This window comes from Bactrocera oleae, chromosome 4, assembly GCF_042242935.1.
Source record: "Bactrocera oleae isolate idBacOlea1 chromosome 4, idBacOlea1, whole genome shotgun sequence".
Taxonomy (NCBI): domain Eukaryota; kingdom Metazoa; phylum Arthropoda; class Insecta; order Diptera; family Tephritidae; genus Bactrocera; species Bactrocera oleae.
The window spans coordinates 41,399,883-41,420,040 of NC_091538.1; the positions used below are offsets into that span (position 1 = coordinate 41,399,883).

Genomic DNA, 20,158 nt, shown 5'->3' on the forward strand with positions numbered 1-20,158 from the left:
ACTTAACCAATGCATACTCAAAATTATTTCTGTTTTCTGCTGCAATAATAACAAAGCCCGAGGGTATGTGATATAGCTTATCCACTCCATCCTGTTTATTGAGCTATGTCTAAAGGTCCTTGTGAAGAATTCACCTAATGCCGCTAATATTGCAGCTAATTTTGCCGCAGAGCATTCCATTCTAATGTCGATTGGTGGTAGGTTTGTTCTGGCGTCCAATTAATTTCTTTCAATTTTCGAAAAAATTATGAAGGGAAATTCAATAACATTAAGCTAACTCTTATATGGTCACACACAAAATATATTCACAATGTTTTTTAACTACTATAACGTCTAATCAACATTTTATATATACTGTCTTCGATTCGCTATTTCTATGCTCGCTATTTTTGCGCGCTGCTCTCTTATCAAAACAAATTACATGTAAAAGCAACTAAAATATGGATGTAATCGTTAACTTTAATGTTACCAGGTTTTGCTTCGCATGCTTGAGATCAGTTTTACTAGTGTGAATGATTCAAATGACAAAAGAAAGAACAGATTTTTTTTTTTGATTTTAAAAATTAGGACTTAAACTCAATTAAAATAGTTAATAAAAACTAAAATTAAGGCACTACTAAAACGTTTGTGAATGCGGAAAACAGAATTTCTCCACAAAAGATGGGATCGCAACCTAAATGCGCAATCGTCAGAAGTTATGTAAGCGCAGGCTTGCACCGTAAATGCTCCCCATTTGCTTGAGCACCTGGTATATTTTGTTTGATTCGCTACTCTCCAACGCTTGATGAATCGAATATTATTGCACACTGTTTGCAAACGTGGAAAACTACTTTCAAAACCCTCAGCAATGAGGAATATGTGTGAAAACATCACATTATTGAGACTAATTTTGAGTTGTCAAATCATATTAAGAATAGTTAACTGGTTTTTACGCCTAAACTTGATAAAATTTATTAATTAGAAAAGCTAAACTTTTTATTAATTATTTCATTGCTATCTATTTTAAACGAAATAGAAACTCCTTCGCTCTAAAAACACACGCTCTCTACCTCGTGTGCATTCCAAATCTCCATTATATGGTTTAACGATCCCCGCTGCTTTGAAAACTATTTGGTAATTAATGTTTTGAGTATTTCCTACAAAAATCCTAAAATTCCAAGTAGTCAAAAGCAAAAGACAAAATAATTTACTTAGATAGATAATGCAAAAATATTATATATATATATAAATATTTTCATTTATATCTAAACGTTATCTAACTCTGAACGCGCCAGGTTGATTTGGAAAAGGAGATTAAGAAATTTGCCAATGAAGAGAAGGGGGTAAGTTGCGGTATCGCTTTACAAGTGTAAGCAAAATAAAACTAAATTACATGAAACGCACTCAACCAGTAAGCTTGAACGAAAATAAAAACAACAACAAACGATTTACAAGGCAAAAACAAAAAAAAAATTGCAGTACGCTTAATTAACGTCCAACTGCTATGTGATTAGCGTTGGCGCAAATTGTAGGGTTCTTGAGCATTGGTAACTTGTTAACGCTCAGCAATAAGTACATTTCGTAAATAGCTTGGTTCGCATTGCTTTCGTCGCTTTAGCTATGCATTAGCGCTGGAATGTGCGCTGTGTGTTTGTGTAAACATTTCACGCCCATTAACAATTTCATAAATAACTAGACCTCGCCGTGAGCAATTGCACCCACATCAACATTAGGCTTGCACACACATACACATAAGCCCGACAGTAACGGTAGGCTTGTCCGTCGGTTTTCAGGATATATTTATGAAAAATTGAGTGCTGTTTGTTGTAGCAGTGAAAGCACTTATGCAGGCAGTCAATTAATTAGATTTAAATGGCCTCTTTCATTCATGCACTCGCACTCACCAACACATTCACATATATACCCAGGCGGCAGCGAGTGATTGTTTGGCGCAATCTATTCAGGTGTGTGTGTGTGTGTATTTTGTAGGTCAAAATTAATAATGAATGAGTTCACGTTTCAAAACAACAAATCACAAATCATATTGCACCACCCCCAACCACTATGGAACTCAATGCCAAACATCAATTGCCTGCCTCACAAAGTGCACCAACACATACATATATGGCCGTGTGTGTATGTGTGTCTTTCAGTTCTGCTGCCATTTCGATTTGAGTTCGGATTGTAAATAAAAGCAGTGACAAAGTTGAAAAGAAATATAATTTAGCTCCATTTAACTTGAACTTTTTGAACATGCAGTTGTCGGCGCACCTCCAAACCACCAAACACGTGCTCCGAACGAGCTACGATTGTTGCAGGCAGTTGGTGAGCTTCGTAGCGGCTGTACATGGCTGAGGTGTATGTGTGTGTGTGTCAGTTGGTGGGATTACAAAACCGAAAATAAATTGAATTTACAATTCATGCACAACACAAACAAATTGCTTTACTTTGTCAACACACAAAGTACACCGTCATTCACACTGTCGCTATTTCATACACACACGTATACACGCGCATGTCTCCACGTATATGTGTATTTAAAAAGCATATGTTTGAAAGCGTTAACACCCAGCAGCGAGGCAAAGATGGGCCCCTCGTGTCGATCTCGATCGCAAAGTGCTGCAAAAGTGGGGAATTTACGGCCCCTCTGCGCAACCTACCGACACTAGTCGCCACATATACTTCCGAAAGCTTAAGTGCAGTAGCCTTTTTGGAAGGTATTTTTCTTAACCTTTATAATTAAATAAACCAACAGTGTCCAAATGAGAGCTTATCATAGTTTTATTAAGAACTGGCGCATAAAAAATCATGAAAAACTCAACGACTGGTTCCATTTCATTGAAATGGCGAGGCGTTTTAAATCGAGTATGAAGATGTCAAAGGCGTCTCTGTCGAAATTCTAGTTATGAATTGGCGTAACAAAACATCTAATAATATTTGTATGCCCTTTTGTTGTGCCTCAGATTACTATTTCAGTAAAATAAAAATTTCTCTTGACACCATAATACTTCATAATTGAAAAGTTAGTCGCAATTTTAGATAAGCAGATCCAAGGTCTTTATTAATATTTAAACCGTGCCTAAATTATATTTCTTTTTTGTTATTTTGCATTAAGCAAGAAAATCTACAACTTGAAACAGTTATATAATAATAAAAACTTTTTCGCTCTACACAAAAACAGTAAAAGTTATATGCACTTAAACTTATACATCAAATGACCTGAGCATTCATACAAGTAATTTATACATACTGTGTTGCTCATACGACATGGCGTACTATATGAATACAGTACATTTGGCGTATGAATTTAACAGCGTTTAACTTTCAAAGTGGTTATTTTAAATATGAAAAAAATCATTAATATCTGTATTTCAGAGCGAAAATTTTTGTATAAGAATATTACTTTTTTAAAGTTGTAGATTTATTTTTTTTGAGATAAAAAATTCATTGCAAAAGATATAAAAAAATTCATATAATACAATATACAATATAATGGAAATGATTTAAGCAAGGTACACTATAACCGCTATAATATCTATATGATCTGTAATATAACTGATATTCTAAAACTGTTCCTACTCGTATTATGTTTGGAGTTCACAAGTAATACCCTTATGGTTTCTAAATCTGAACAGCAGAATAACACAGAAGTTTTTTAAAAGAAGTTTAAGTAATAATTTCTAAAAACGAATTATAATAATGATATGTATTTATTAACAATAATAAATAAAACAATAAAAAACTTTAACTTCGGCTGCGCTTAAGCTTTAATACCCTTCACTGGTGCATTTCTTATAGCGTAAAAAATAAAAAAGATCTTTATTTTGATTTTGATCGGTCAATTTCGATGGCAGCTTTATGCTATATTGGTTCGATCAGATCAATTTGTTCGGAGATTATACCGCTGTTTGGGACAATAATACATGCCAAATATCTGGTCAATTACAAAAAATTTCAACATAAGCACTTGATTCCGATTGTTCAGTTTGGATGGCAGCTATATGCTATAGTGTCTGATATCAACGATTCTGACAAATGGCAAGCTTCTTGGGAAGAAAAAGACAGGTGCAAAATTTCAAATTGATATCTCAAAAACTCTAGTCCCTCAGTTTTTACGTAAATACAGCCAGGCGGATGGACAGACGGACTAAGTTAAATCGACTCAGCTCGTCAGACTGATCTTTTATATATATATTTTATACCATCACCAATGTTTCCTTTTGTATGATAAAAACTACGTGGCAAGCTAAAGATTACCTGTGAAGGGTATAAAAAATATCAGGTCACTTACACTTTTACCCACCACTGGGATAGCACAATGTTTTTTCTTGGGCATATTCTTCTTTTATCATCATATTAATTCAATCAATTGAGACTGTTTGTCCAGAAAACATAAAAAAAATCACAAATTAGTGTTAAGCTATCGTAAATTCAAGATGCAGGAGCTAACTGACATTTTAAAGATATCATGGTAGTGTTTTTACTATTTTACATGAACATGCGAGCATGCGAATGCTCTGTGCAAGGTGATTGCCGATGATCGATGAAATCGATGGCAAAATTAAATGGATTGGGCTTCGCGTTGCAAACTCACCCAACGTATTTTCCAGATTTAGCACACAGCGATATTTTCTTGTTTTCAGATCTCAAGAGAATGCTTGTTGGAATGAAATTCAAGTCCAATGATGAAGTAATGTGTCTCTCTCGAATATATAGCTAATGTCTGTTCGAAATTCAAAAAATTAAAAGCATAAGTATTTTCTAATTACAAAAAAGCTTAAACATTTATTTCCTCTGAGGAGACTCAGAGTAAGCAAATTGTTCTTTTTTATTTCCCACAAAATATCCATATTAAAGCAGACATTGACATTAGAATTCGCACCAAAGTACACAAAATTGTTATTGAAAAGTGTTAAGCATATTCAACTGATTGGCAAGTGACACTCCACTCAGGCGCAGCAGCTACAGCGGGAAGCGGATAATGTGTGCTTTTATTTTTAGAATTTTAATCAGCACTTATGGCATTCTCCAAAGTCAACTCAAATGTCCATGAAATTACGCACACACATGAAAACACAAACAAAAGTGCTTATTAACACACACACACATCACACTCATGCATGTAGTCGAGTTAACTGCAATTAAAGGTTCTAAAGTTTGTTATAAACTTCAGTGAAAATTGTGGCAAGCAACAATAGCAAAAAGCACACAAAACGCAAACAAGGTGGAGCTCAGATACGTAGTGATATGAGCATTTTCCAGGGTGGCTCATGTAAAATAATTACACGATCTGCCGCCAACATGAAGTTGTAGGGGCAAAACGACGGCCGCAGACAACATCATAAAACATGCACTTCGGTGCCAGTGCAGCTGCGTGTGCATGCGTGTATACACAAATGAAGGGAAGTAGAAAAATTATGCCAACAAGTCTATAATTATACCAATGTTTATGTGCGTGTGTTTTCTGATGCCGCAAAGTTTGTGTGGCGCACGTCTAATTACATTGAAATCCAGAGGCATAGACGCCCACAAATTCCTGCAGCAGCTTGTGGCATGTGTGTGTGTGGGTGGTACAAGTAACTAAAGTTGCTCATACGCCAGGTGGGGCGGTTGGCAGGAATTGCACTCGCCTTTCTTTCGGCTTACTTCACTGCAATTCTTATTTATTAAAAAGTTGCGCCGCTCGTAATTACATGCCACAATACTGCCGCCTTGTTGTATGCATGTGAGCGGGTGTAGTGGTGGTTTGCCTGCAGCGCGCTGTGAAATTGTCGCTTGAAGTGCCTGGAATTGAAGTAAAATTTAAGTGGTGCATACAAAATGAATGAAGTTCAGCATGCCACATGCCACACGCCACATGGCTTACGTCACGTCAGTCATGCATGCAACTAAAAGTAGACTTTTCTCCACACATTTATGCAACTGAGTGTTTGCAATTTGCATAACAAAACGCTGCACAATGTTTGTCTGCGTACGTTGCATGTGGCAAGCTGGCGGTGAGCGCGCTTAGTGGCAAAGCACAAATGGCGAAAAAACGACAAATAATAATGATTGCATTCGGTGCTAACGATTGTAGTGTCGTGGCGGCGGCATAAAGTACAGACAAACAATGTGCCACATTAGACGCTACTCACTTGCAACGAGCAACAAAAAACAGCTAGCGGCAGCAGAAAAAAAGTAAAATGAGAAAAAGTAATGGTAACTGTAAATAAGCATGCAAATAAATGAAATGCAACATACAGCAAGCGAACGGTGGTAAGACAGATAACACACGCACACCACCCTCCTTCGCGGGCAACAAACAATGGCTGGAAGGAAGAAGCTTAAACACAAAAGTGGTAAAATTACAAAAACACCTGCTCACCATATTTGCATATAATAAATACATATGTGGTAACGAAAGCGGCGTGGTGTTCTCCCTGTCGCGGCTGATGCTTGCGCTGGTGCAACACTGTGAAGCAATTTAAACTTAAATGTCAAATTATTGATTTATCGATAGTCAGTTGCGTCTTCCTCAGACATGCACTACGCCCGGGGACAAGCGCAGCTACCGCTTGGCAGTTGTCGAGTTACGGCCTCACTCACGCGCGCATACACAAACACACACGCGCACGCCTCTACTAGTGCTTGCAAATAACGGACAAATACTTGTATATGCACCTGCAATTACACGAAAGTACATTGTTCCTCACTGCTTTTACGTAAGCGCTAAGCACGCACACACACACGCGCTCATTTGCATAGCCGCGCCACTTTGGAAATGCGAATGATCTTTCGACGCCGAGCGCAGTAGCGCGAATTTAGTGTAACGTCTTCCGTGCATTGGCTGGGCATGGCTCGCGCAGGCAGCAATCGCGCCTTCTTAACGGTGCATTCAAGGATATCGCGTTTGATGGCTCTATCATGGCCACGCAGTAAACTTGGCTAAGCACTTACTCGTACTTGTAATGGCGAAAATTGGCGCCCATAAGTGGTAATCATTGCTCCGCTCGTTTGATGCGCTGAGATTGCTTTCATAAGCATTCACTAAGCTATAAAAGGGTGTCATAAATTTAACGATTTCAATTGGTGAAATTGATTCTCCAGGAGTTAGCAATTAGCGTGAACATTTGCGTATAAAAACTATTGAAAAGTTGACGGTCATACCTGAAACTGTGCTAGTGGTGATACACCACAAGAAGTTAAAAGTCGCGCGAAGTGATAGTAGATATTATTCTCTAATTATTGGCTATTTATGTTCTTAAAAGGTAAGAAATATTTATTCTGCTCGGATAATCCAATAATTCTATGACAAATTGGCGCTTATGTAATGTGTTTAAGGGCTAAATACTTCCATATATTTTGTGTTTTTGATGCGCCCACTTATTTTTTGACATTCTACCTGTTGTTAGCTCTGGCTCTAAAAACTTTCCAAACTAAAATTTTGTTGATACGAAATATATTTATTAAAATTCGTGTGTCCACTAATTCACATAAGAAGTATTATAACTTGACGCTTCAGACAGCTACGATTATTTAGAACACCTCTCAAGCCTTATTATACTTGAAACCTTCTGCAAAGTTTAGATACTTTTATGTAATTTATATTTAAATTGTAACTGTTTACCTGCTTTCTCCAGAACAAAGAGGGATGCAAAATATTTTTTAATAGTCATAGAATTGTTAACCCTTAGTTGCTATCTATCAGGCTCATCGCTTGACGTTTTCTAAAAAGATAAAAACTTATTGCTTCCATAAAAAAGTCTATCACTTTGCTCACTCAGAGCAAACATTTAAAAAGGGATATCTCGATATCTGTTAGTGGTTAAGAAGTGTAATTGTCATTAATAAACCTGGCCGGGATCAATACTGGAGAAAGGCATTCAGAGTTTTCTCTAAAATGAAGCATAGGAAGTTCATCGAAATTTATAACCTGTAAGCTGATCAAATAGGATAGCAAAGCCTCCCGGACGTAAGTGGATACATTTTTAGTGACTACCGTATTAAGTCATCAAAAATTTGTTTAGATAAAGTAAATGCTTCAGCTTGCTTTACAAAAGGAGTTTTTTTTAAATGTGGTTTTCAAGAAGAAATAAAACTCATAAAATTTAATGTTCTGGCCAAGAATAGTTTTATTATAAAGACAGGGACTTCCCATTATATTTTAAAAATGATTTTGGGCAAGTGACCGCCACGGATGGCTCGAATAAATTCTAGCCAAGAGGTCCAACTTTCGACCACTTTTTGAAGAAATTGGGGCCGTATGTCAGCAATAACGCGTCGAATATTTTCCGATTCAGGCACGAAAAGGGTTTTCATTATGGCTCTATAGTGTTCCTCATTGACTGTAACATTATGACTGGACTAATTTTTTTAAGAAATAATTACCAATGATTTCCTCTGCCCGTAGAGCACACCAGTGACTTTTTGAGGATGTAACGACATCTCAACAATGGTTTATGGATTATCATTACTCCAAATGTGACAGTTTTATTTATTGACGTAGCCATTTAACTATAACGGACCATCATTGCTGAGCAAAACTTTCTTGTGAAAAGCGGGGTCGGTTGCCATCTCGTTTTAGCCCAGTCACTGAACGTGCAACAATTCTTGCACCAATTGGATTTTGAAAACCCGCAAACCAAGATTCCTCTGCAAACTCTTCCATAAAGTGGATGGGAGCAGCTCCAATCGCGGATGAACTCATTCGGGTCTTCTTCGATACTGTTCTCTACCGCAACAATATCGTCTTCGATATCCATTGTACGGCGTCTCTGAGGATACACATTATCCACTAAAGTCAATATAGTGCGAAACCCATCCATGGTTGCTCAAATTATTTTGGTAATATATTTTCACGATTTGCAAATGTTGTTCTGGAGTGAGTCTGGTCATTACGAAATCGCAGACCAAAGTCAAAGTCTGACAAAAAGATGAACTCATAAAAAAAATATTTTGTCATTGAAAAGCACTAAAAAAACAACCGCTAGTTAAGGTTAGTATTGAAAGGCAAATACAGAGATTTTTTAATTGTTCGACTTAACTAGCATATTGATTTAACGTGGAGAGAATAAACTAAAATTAGTAAAAATTCTCACTTTGTGAATCAAATATTTTCGTCAAACAAGAGGAATAAAATTTTTTCTTAAGTTTCATTATATTGGTGTACCAGAAATGAAGTGAAATTTCCAAGCTTTTTACGACGATTTGCAAAAATCCGGGTTTTTACTAGGTTAAGTTCTTGAAACTTTGAATTATATGGAGACTTTCCTATATTTTGAATTAATCGGGGTCTAACCTGAATATGTAGAAACCAACTTTAACTTTTATAATGTAATTTTATTGAAATTGTTGGATCTCACCAAAAACATTGTAGAATTATTTTCTGTCAACCCAAGGTGGCCACTCAGGTTAAAACTAGCTGAAAGCGTGATTTTAAAGAAACCATCAAACCCGTTTGCACTTTGCAAAACTGCCAGCCTCAAATTCGGCTACCCTCAACTAAAGATTTAAGCGCATAGATTTGCTATAGATATTCATAGCAACTTTAACCCATTAAACTAAATAAATAAATGTGATAGAAATACTGTTTCGGCACGCGCTTTCATTCTCCGGCTGTAGAATTGCTGCTGTCCAGCGCACCCACACCACTAGAACAAGAATGTAATCGCACAACACACGCGTGCACATGCATGTGAAATATATGAAAAGGTCGTAAACGTAAAATCAACGGTTTTATTTCTTGCCAAAGCAAACACAAACAAATGTGTACGAGAGCAAATGAGCACAAGGATAGCAGCGGTCAAAAAGCGAAAAAAGCAAATGCCAAAATAAAAACAACAAAGAGCAATAACATAGTTAGGCAAACACACGTAGCGACTTTTTTCCACGCGTTAACGCATGGTGTCAAGTATACAAAGCAGACAAATCAATAACGCCGAAATCCGAGCTACAAAGATGAGCTTACCACTTGGCGCTGTTGCCTTTTGGGCTAAGCCCAGCATAAGCTTTCAAGCGCTTCGTGTTGCTGCCGTCGTTGATGACACAAGTGCAAAAGCTTCGCCAAATGCAAGAGCGCACACACCAAAGCAAAGAGAGTAAGCACTAATAAAGGGGGCTTTGTAGAGCGCAAAGCACATAAAGCATGTGAGAGAGCTTTTACACCTACGTGCAGTGTGAGAACGCTCTTGGTGAATGCATTTCGCGGCGCAGTGCAGGGACGGTGACTTTGCTCCGAAAAGCTTAGCTCCGAGCTGGTGCGGGCAGTTGTGTACGCAACGTTGAGGCTAAAAGACGCAAAACGGATATCAAAGCGATTATACCACGCCGCTGTACGGTCGTGCGCTCCTCGCCTACTCCAAAACATACAACACACACACACGCACATTTATATGTGAAAGTTCAGTGATTTTGTGTAATAAAAATAAATTCCGTTTTAGAGCGCTTACCAGCAGACAGGCAGGTGGCCAAACGCTGTGACTGACTGTAGGAGCGCACAGCACGCGCGCGGTTACAGAACGCCGTTACGCGAATCAAGCAAACGGGAAATTTCATAGCAGCCGATTTATATTCGAGCAAAGCGAGTCAAGCAAGTAGGCAAATCGTTAAATGCTGCTGAAAAGCCTTGAACGAGTGGAGTTCGCACTGTACGCAAAACGGCACAAATCGAAAGTGAAAACGCCAAACGCAGCGCCTCAAGTCGTTAAATACATTGCGGATTTCTAGCGCGTCGCCACGAAAGCACCAAAAAATTCGACGCGTTTCAATTAATTCGTTCGTTTTGCAATTTGCGTGCTTGAAGTGAATTCGCCAGTTCGCTTACAATTGTCGGTTACGGTCGTGCGTCTGTGTGTGTGTGTGTGCGGGAAAAATCAAGTCCTTGAAAGGCATACCATTCAATTACTGTGCCTTTTCACACATTTGCAAATTAAAGAAATAGTAGTGTTTCGCCCAAAAAACCTGCTACTTCTCACCACATGCGAAGCCATTTCGTGAACGCAACGAAAAGCTTAAATAAGTGTTGAATAGAAATAGAAAATAAGAAAAATCATTTGTAGGAATTAAAAAAAGTCCCAGAAAATTCCAAAATTTATGCCTCAGTGTTGAAATCGAAGAGGAAATGCAGGAGAAAAGTGTTTTCTTTTGTTGTTTCTGCAAATGCGAACAAACGTAAAATCGATAATTTTAAAAAAAAAAGCGAAGCAAAAAGCAACAAAAACACTGCGAAATCAAACGAAGGGAGACAAACGAGCCAAGAGGCTGAAAACGCAAATACAAAAACAACAGCAGACCTAACAGCTGCAACAACAAAAAGCACTAACTTGGACAGTGTGGCAGCAATAACACGGCAATAACGGCGACAACGAAATCGGGACAAAATCCAAATGAACCAGCAACAGCAGAAATAAAGAACAGAAACAGCAACAACAACAACAGCATAATAACAATAGGCAAAGCACCGTAGCTGGCATAGCGGCAGTGCAGTGCGGCAGGGGGAATAAGGACAGTGGCAGGAAAAAACTAGGAAAATCGTGTAATTTCAACCATTGGGCTATTAACTTTGCAAATCTGGGCAGTGGAGTAAGAACAATAACAAAAAATCGACACATTTGCTAACGCACTTGCATAAGCGTTTGTCATATACAATGTGTGTTCTGTCCATACTTAAAGTTATGGACAGTGGAAAATATTAGCGCCAAGATATCAAATAACGCTGAACACAGAAAAGCTGCACTACGCCGAATCCACTAAAACAAAAGCAATACTTGAATAAAGCAACACAACAACAAAAGAGCAAAGAAAAACAAAGAAAAAAAGCAAGCGTAGAAATGCGCAGCGAAACAAGACAATAAGAGTATTAAATAACAAACAAAAGCAAGCCGAATATAGAAACATAGCAAAGAAAGGGCGAACAAACGCATAGTAAACAAAAAAACTAAAACTGAGCGCACAACGAAGTATTTGTTGCGCCGTTCAAAAAGTTACTCATACGCCACGTTGTGCCAAGCAACGCACAACTCCCAGTAGTTGTACTCATATTTAGGGAAACCAGTAAAGCAATGCGTCGGTCGAGCACTAGCAGCTAGAAAGCGCGCCAAGAGTGGCAACCAAAGCAAGGAGTAGTGCTCACAAAGCCAAAAGTGTTACAAAATTGGCTTGCTGCCCACTCAAGCAGCACATTTACTGCCACTTCACTGCATTCGTGCCAACAACGATAGACTCACACATACACACACATATATTTAAATAGCAATATCTGTCAGCCTACCATACCGAAAGCAACGCCAGAAACAAATTGCTATAAAAAACGTTTAAGCTAAAAATAGGATAAGTCAAACCCTTGCGCTCACCTGCCGAAAACACCTATACACCGCACAGCGAGAAACAGGCTGCATTTGAGCCCCTATTACAGAGATACACTCTTCGCTGTGCGAAGGAAACGCGGCAAATCTGCTGTAAGGCATTTCACTCACACATCGCGCGCCGCACGCTAACTTATGGACAATGCCTACGTCTACTATAAGGTAGTATTGAACGCAGCGCAGTCGCAGGTGTGCAGCGCGAACGGCGACTGCGTCTATATAATATGTTATCTAAACAACTTAATCAACAAAATAAAAACAACAATATGCAATCATCAGCAATTTGCGCTGAATAAGCAAGCAAATCATCTGCCATCGCTCACCTAACAAATTGCTCACGCACCGCATAAAAAGCATCAAACAGTCAAAGAGTCAATCAATCAATCAGTCAGTCAACCACAAATGCAAGCACTTCCAAAGGCATAACGCTTTAAAATTTAATATTATTACAATAACAATAACTGCAAGCCAACACCAATACCACTAAGCAACACCTACCACACAAACGAAAGCCAAACTAATACAAACATACTCGTATACTATAACAATTGATAAACAGCAAAACAGCATGCAAACACAACGTCAATAAATCAATAATGAGTGAAACGACAATATTTGCATGCTACATGCTACATGCCACAATCAGTAACTGATAATATTTCATATATTTTCCAGAGTTTATACTTCTTGTTTCTGTATAAGTCAGAAATAACTTACTACTAATTGCAAACGACTACATAAATCTATGCATACATATGTACAGACTAATGTGTACATATATTCAACATACATACTACATCGCGAATCCCGTAGAGAAAAGCTTTAGTTTGAAAGTTATATGATGAGTTCGCCGACACACCACTTTAATACTAACTCACGCCTGCCGGTTTCACCAGAGTTCTACTTTATTTTTTAATTACATAATTACGCTCATATATAAAAGAAATAGATATCGCGTAATACCACGCGAAAGAGTTTCATTCTTATAATTATGTTGAGGGGTTGCCACTCCGCTTTTACCAGTAATAGCCATTGTCTCCACTTTTTTCAATAATTTCCTCTGATAGGTATTTTTAAAAAGTACATTAGCTTTTGCTGCACCGACACTATAATAACCTTCACAAGAGCATTTTTATACCATATAAGGGTAAAAGAGGATCTTTATTCAGACTTTGATCGGTCAGTTTTAATGGTAGCTATATGCTATAATTGTTGGATCTGAACCATTTCTTCGGGAATGGTAGCGATGCCTTGGATAATAATTTCTACCAAATTTCCTCAAGATAACTTGTCAAATAAGAAATTGCTTCTTACACGCCTTGATTCCGATCGTTCAGTTTGCATGACAGCTAATAGTATAGCGATCGATTTCACAGTTAACGTCGCCTGATTTACCTGCAGTTGGCTACTAAGGCAGCCACATTCTTCAAGCTTTTCAGGCAGGTCATTAACAATTGGCATCCAGAATAACCTAAGAACATTTCGGGGTATTATTTTTTAACATTGAATGTGAAAATGACGAATTCGAGGTTAGACTCATTTAATAGGACGCAATAAAACTGGAATAGCATTATCCCCCAAACTCACGAGTGGGCTAGTTTACTGGAGCTGGAAGTGTCAAGCTTACATTTCTGTTCATTAAGCTAAGTTTTTCTATCTGCTAACCGCTTTTCAATGAAGGCCAAGTATACTTCTATTAGGACACATGTGTTAACTAAAGCTTGATGTAATATCAAAAGCGGGGATAGGTTACGTTAGATCGTATGGTAGATCCTAACGATGGATCTGACTTTGTGTTACCCATAAAATCCTAAAGGTGGATCACCCGGTAATAGATCGTCGAAGTATTTTGAGCTTACCATAAGGCCAGTTAATATCAATCCACCAAAGCCACCTCGCTGGATTTGGCGAAGGTGTGTCAATCGCCTGGGGTAGGTTCTACGATCCAGTGGTCTAGTTTGTAAGGAAAGTAATTATATTCTCAGCTTGTCTAAATCTAATAGCAGTCTTCGCCGCAAAATACATATGTCTATGGCTATAGGTACAATGTGTAGAATAAAATTGAAAGCCATTGTTGGGGATATTTATTATGTAAATTGAAAACAGCGTCCGTTTTGGCGTGATTGTATTTACGAGAAGTTAACTAAATGTTCTATTTGCTGATTAATAATAGGGTGATAATCCTTTTATCTTATATCTAAGGATCAAGAAACATTGCTGAAAAATATTTCAGCAAATGGTCCAATGCTTCTGAGATAAATTGGTCTCTCAAAAAACTTCAACTATTTTTGTTGGATTAGTTGGTCAGTAATTTCGCTACTTTGGACAAATAGAATCAGGATTAATATTGTTACAAAGTTCTTTTCACACCTAATTTCAGAATCAATACGAATGACTGCGTTCACGTTCAATTGACTCTAATATTCGAAATAAAAACTAAAATGTTTCAAATCGCACAATTAAAAATACTAAAACGATGCTTTTTAAGCCACCATAAAGATAAGATTTTCACTGTGTTCTATTTTCCACATTTCCTGCTGACAATGTCATTGAAAGCCAAATGTACTTGAACTCCTGAAAAGAGTCCACAAGTGTACCCAGCACGCTTAGCCTTGAACAAGAAGCCTTGCAAACCATATCTACAGTCGTTTAATGAATTACAAAAAAGTATGATGCAACAACAACAAAAACGATTGGCACGAAATTCTTTGCAAATTCCGTACGCACACGACTCGCAACAATCAACGAGCGACGTGTGCTTGCTTTACTAATTTCTCCTGCACTTACCTACCCCTCATTTGTTGTTTCGCTTTTTATTGTCTTTCTTGTCTCTGGAAGGAGTGGTCTTTTTATACCATGTACTCTGATACTGTTTCGCCAGGTATGGTGGCAACTTGAATGGGTGCAAGCTTTTACATGTGTATACAATGTATTATTGCGAACCACAGCCGACGACGTTAACTCGGTGGATGGAGCGCTCAAAACAAGGGCAAGCCAAATTTAATATTGCAGAGAAAAGGGTTTTTAAGACAGTGAGATGTTCCTAGAATGAAAACTTGGAATTCAATTTATTAGGGGGTTGTGTTGAATAAACTTATTTCATATTGATATTCATTAACAGTGTTTCTTTTCTTGATGATCATGGTAAAAATATTCGTGTGACTTGAAAAGTTCTCTTCAAGTGTTGACATCCAGAAAGTTCGTAGGCTCGTAGTAAGAATTATTCGAATGGTGTCTCGTCAATAACTAGAGGCGAATAAATAGAGATTTATATATATGCCTATTTGTTTATCCAGAAAGAACTTACAGGTCTATAGCCCACTTAGTCTAAAGTGGTATTTGGTCACTCGCAACATTCTGTATTGGATTGCTAGGTGGCAGCAGATTTTTAATTCTAATAAAGGACTGTACCTAACCTCACAAATATTATGTTAAAGAACTCGTCCTGACTGAATGCCGTCTACTTTTAAATTGGTCACTTAGCTCGTCCGAATTTCTTGATAAAACGAGTAGATATACTGAAAAAGTAAAAATCCGAGATGTTAATTTTTCTCATTATATTAATTTTGTAACCTAAAAATGTATACAAGATATGTATGTAGAACTGCATTCTTTGATTTAAAATTATTCTGCACCTTACAGTATATGTAATTTTAGTGGGTCTGAAGTTCGCTCCCTAATGTTGACGGCACGCAATGACGACATTTATCGCCAGCCCCTGCCATAAAGCAAGAATGCTAAAAATATGCACGTGACCAAGGCAGTTAGTATTAAAAAAAATGTTGACTTCAGCTGCACCGAAGTTTTAATACCCTTCACAAGTAGTTTGTATTGCTGCTGTATAATATAGTGGTCCAATCTGAATAATTCTTCAGAGATTTCACCGCTTGGATAATAACCCATTCCAAATTTCTCTGAGTGATTAGTTCGCGTATATACAGTCAGACGGACGGACCTACGGACATGACTAAATCGACTCCGCTCGTCATGCTGATCATTTATATATACATTTTATAGGGTCTCCGATGTTTCCTTGTGGGTGTTATATCCATTATTATTATATATATATATATTGTATCGTGGCCAAGTTAATATAATCTGTTTAGGGTGTAAAAAAGGGACAAGTCAATAAGAAGAATAACCATAGCATGAACTTAAACAAACATAACACGTCCAACCATGCATACATACATAAGATGTGCTGATGTATTTACCATAGACAATAAAAATAAGTCTCTTGGTTATTCATTAGACTGTTAAGAAGGGACCCCCTATCCTAAAGAGAATGAAGGAGTTGTGAAAAAAATATTTAGATTTGGCGAAAACACATTTCATACCCTCCACCGTCCATATTTACAGCATTATGTATGCAAAGCAAAGCGCACGACATAGTCGCACAAGATAAAGTACAAATTCTCTGTGTCCACATACACACACACACGCAAGCGCTGATTCCTTCAAGCATGAGTCAAACAGCCAATCAAGCAGTTAGCAAGCCAACACTGGCGTCAGGTGCGGGCAGCTGCCACTCGGCGCCCACCAACTGCTTGTGTCTTACTTTTTAACTACATTTGTTCGGAAAGTACACACACACATCCATACATGCATATATGTGTATTTATGTACCATAAATATTTCGCAACATAAAATATTACATGCTAAGCTAGTACACTTCATAAACGTCACTTGTTTCTGTAATAAGGTCTCTGTGCCTGTATTTAGTCGAGCTTTTCGCATTTTTACACTGACATTCTTGCCTCACTGTGTACATACTTACATGGATGCACATTCGTTTGGTAGTGTTGGTATGTGGATCAATGTATTTGCTTACGCGTCCATTTATGAGCAAGAGCTCCTACTACGCGCAGTCACACACACGCTAATTCATTATTTTTATGCCCACATGCAACATCTGCAGGATATATGTATATATGTATATATACATAAGTGAATATGTGCTTTCTTATGTTTTTGAATAATTACAGCAAACAGCCTAAGCAATAGTAGAGCAGATAAATATAAATCTATATATACATATACAAGTATATATATATACCTATGTACATACATGAGTGCCTTTTTTTAATGGTATTAACTTTAACAACAAAAAATATTAATGAAAATTAATGATTTCACTTCCAAGGAATCTATGTACGTGGCTAACGGGTAAACCCTTTTCTATATCGATAATCGTTCTTCAAAAAGTGTAATTTTTATGACTTTCTAAACGAAAATACTCACAAATCTTAGAAAAAGTTCAGTCTCGGGACTTGTATCTGGGACGCAAATCACGACAGTCACACTTGAACATTTTAAACAACCATTCCTGGTGGCGCCCAAAGTTATTATTCATAAGTCTAGATCCGCATATACGAGTACATATGTATGTCCAATGGGCAATATCCGGCTAAAATCCCTACATTTGGAGTAAAATGAATATTGCTGAGGGCAAGTAGTTCAAAAGATTTCTCCTCGCAGCCGCACAAGTACTCATTAAACTCACGACAAGCGCAGCCGTCCAGTCCTAGACGCAAGAGGCATAGGATAGCGGAGCTGTACAGTTTCTAGTAACTTGCATCCAGAAATAGCTGGATGACATTAATGATTAAGTTGAACATTCCTTTACTAGTGCTAAGCATACAGTCAGCAAGTTCAAACACAGTTTCGCCACTCTTCTACCTTGATAGCAGTCATCCCTGCTGAAACTTAAGAAAAAGATTTCTCCACCAATATTTCCTCTGGGCTTCGCTTCAGCCCCTGCTTGATAAACGCTGCAGTGATCCGAATATCTGAAGCTAAGGAAAAATATTCCCTCATCAGTAGCGAAGCCACCAGAGAAGTGGCGGAATCTAGTAGATCCACTACATGAAACTCGCAAGTAAGATCATAGAATAGAAACTACTAGTTATTGGCTTAACAACGGAGTGATTATTATTATTAGATTATCCGTAATTCTATCGAAGATGGGAAGAATTTCAGAGCTCGCAACTTCCCTGTGTTTGCTAGAATCTTTCGTAGTAATACTAGGTGTATCGTCTAATAAAGCCATATGGAAATGACATTGAGGTTAACTTTTGGGGCTGACCGGAGCAAACCACAAATGCCGATGTTTGCTGCTCATTGAACACGTACCGTCTAACGCTATATACCATACAATTTTGAATACGGTGCTATTATTTTGCAACGGGTGTTCACTTTTCTGGATGCCTATATAATGGTCCTAGTCTTCGTTCTATATTGTCCTAAACTGATTACATACAAGTAATGCCGAAACTCATTAAATTCTGTGATGGTTAAACCGAGTGAGTTAGTGAACATGCACCGACAAAGGCGACATAATTATCAATCATTTAAAATTACACGAAAACACACACTCTCATGTGTAGATATGTATGTATATCCAAATAAATATGTTTATATTTACATAAGAGTGGAGCAGCGCATCTCAACCTTGGCGCATGCACTCAGAACTGTGGATACGCAGAATACATTGCAATAATTGTCGGCTTATTTTTAACTCTGCCTCTGTAGTGCCGCACACACACGCAATGTGTCACACATCTACAACCTTCAGCGAGCAATAACTGTAACTAATAATGCCCTGGGCTGGCCGCAGCTCTACCATCTTCTTCTTGAGCTACTTTCGCCCATTCTTTCTGCACTTTTTCATTGTTTTCGACGACTCGTACGCACACACAAACTTATTTATATATTTATATATATACAAGTATATATATATATATATATGTATATATATGTAGTTGTGTTTTTGGCAGCTTTGCCGCCTCAGCAATAACTATGTGCCACCGCCATTGCCCCTGTCACTGTCTCGAGGTTTTCTTTTAGCTTCTCCGCCGCTGTGTTATCATTCAAGAATGACACAAAAATCCCAAAAAGAAGACAATAATTACACAAGAAGATAACCAAAAAGTTTCTTTCTATTTATGTCTTCGTTGCCGTGGAGAACCGCAACCCCCGCAAGAGGGAGAGTCGCTTAACTATACGGGTGTATGTGACATTGTTGTTGCGCTTGGTGGTGTGCCTGATTAGAGAAGTTGGCACCGAAAAGTAGAACTTGTCCGAGGACAAATAACCGTAGTCATCACTAGAGCTACCCACCTACCTCCTAGGTAAAAGCATCAGCAAGTATGTTGTGGCAAAATTTTACCTGCTGTGCTTAAGAGTTGTTGGAAAATGCGGTTTAAATGCGAAACTCACTGCTCTCATTTTGTTTAGTTTTCTTTTCGCTCTCTCCCTTTGTTCGCGCGCTGCCTTTGCTGTTTGCCTCTTGCTGAGCATACAGACGGACAGTACCGTATTTCGGCTTGAAGCTCCCTTACCTACCGCCCGTAGACGTCTTGGCGTCTACTAAGCGTTACCCACAGCGCGTTGATTTTCTCCTAACCTCCTTCCAGCGGAGTGTCAGACATCTCGGCTGCTGAGTTGCTGTGTCAGTGGCTTGGCAATTACGCAAGCAACGACTTTGTCGCCAAAATGGATTTGTGTCGCTGGATTCTGTTCTACATTTGTATGCGTGATTGCTATCGTTTTAAGTCTTGACAGTTCAATTCTCTTTTTGCGTCTCGACACTTACTTAATTCGACGCTCAATTATTCGTTTGCTATACACTTGATATACATCGTTGCTCGAACGGCGCCACAGGCACACTTAATAATTAACCCACAACAGAGCATATATGTATGTATGTGTACAAGGCAACCTTGACGCCATTTCGACATTGGGAGATATTTAAGTTATCATTTGTTATCTAGAACCGAGTTCACATCTGCTCATGCGGAATCATTACGTGTAGTTAGTACCGCCCCAATCGCTCTCCA

The 20,158-nt window shown here is 38.1% G+C and overlaps 1 protein-coding gene and 1 long non-coding RNA gene across 11 annotated transcripts in view; one reads left to right on the plus strand and one right to left on the minus strand.

Annotated features, from left to right (window-relative positions):
* brp (ELKS/RAB6-interacting/CAST family member bruchpilot) overlaps window positions 1-20,158 on the plus strand; it is a 106,194-nt gene that overhangs the window by 37,914 nt on the left and 48,122 nt on the right. The window lies entirely within an intron of this gene.
* LOC118680875 (uncharacterized) lies at window positions 15,382-18,682 on the minus strand. The gene is made up of 3 exons (XR_004976492.2): window positions 17,562-18,682; window positions 15,628-15,838; window positions 15,382-15,566 (listed from the first exon to the last, which is right to left on the minus strand). It is a non-coding gene; the product is annotated as an uncharacterized lncRNA (long non-coding RNA).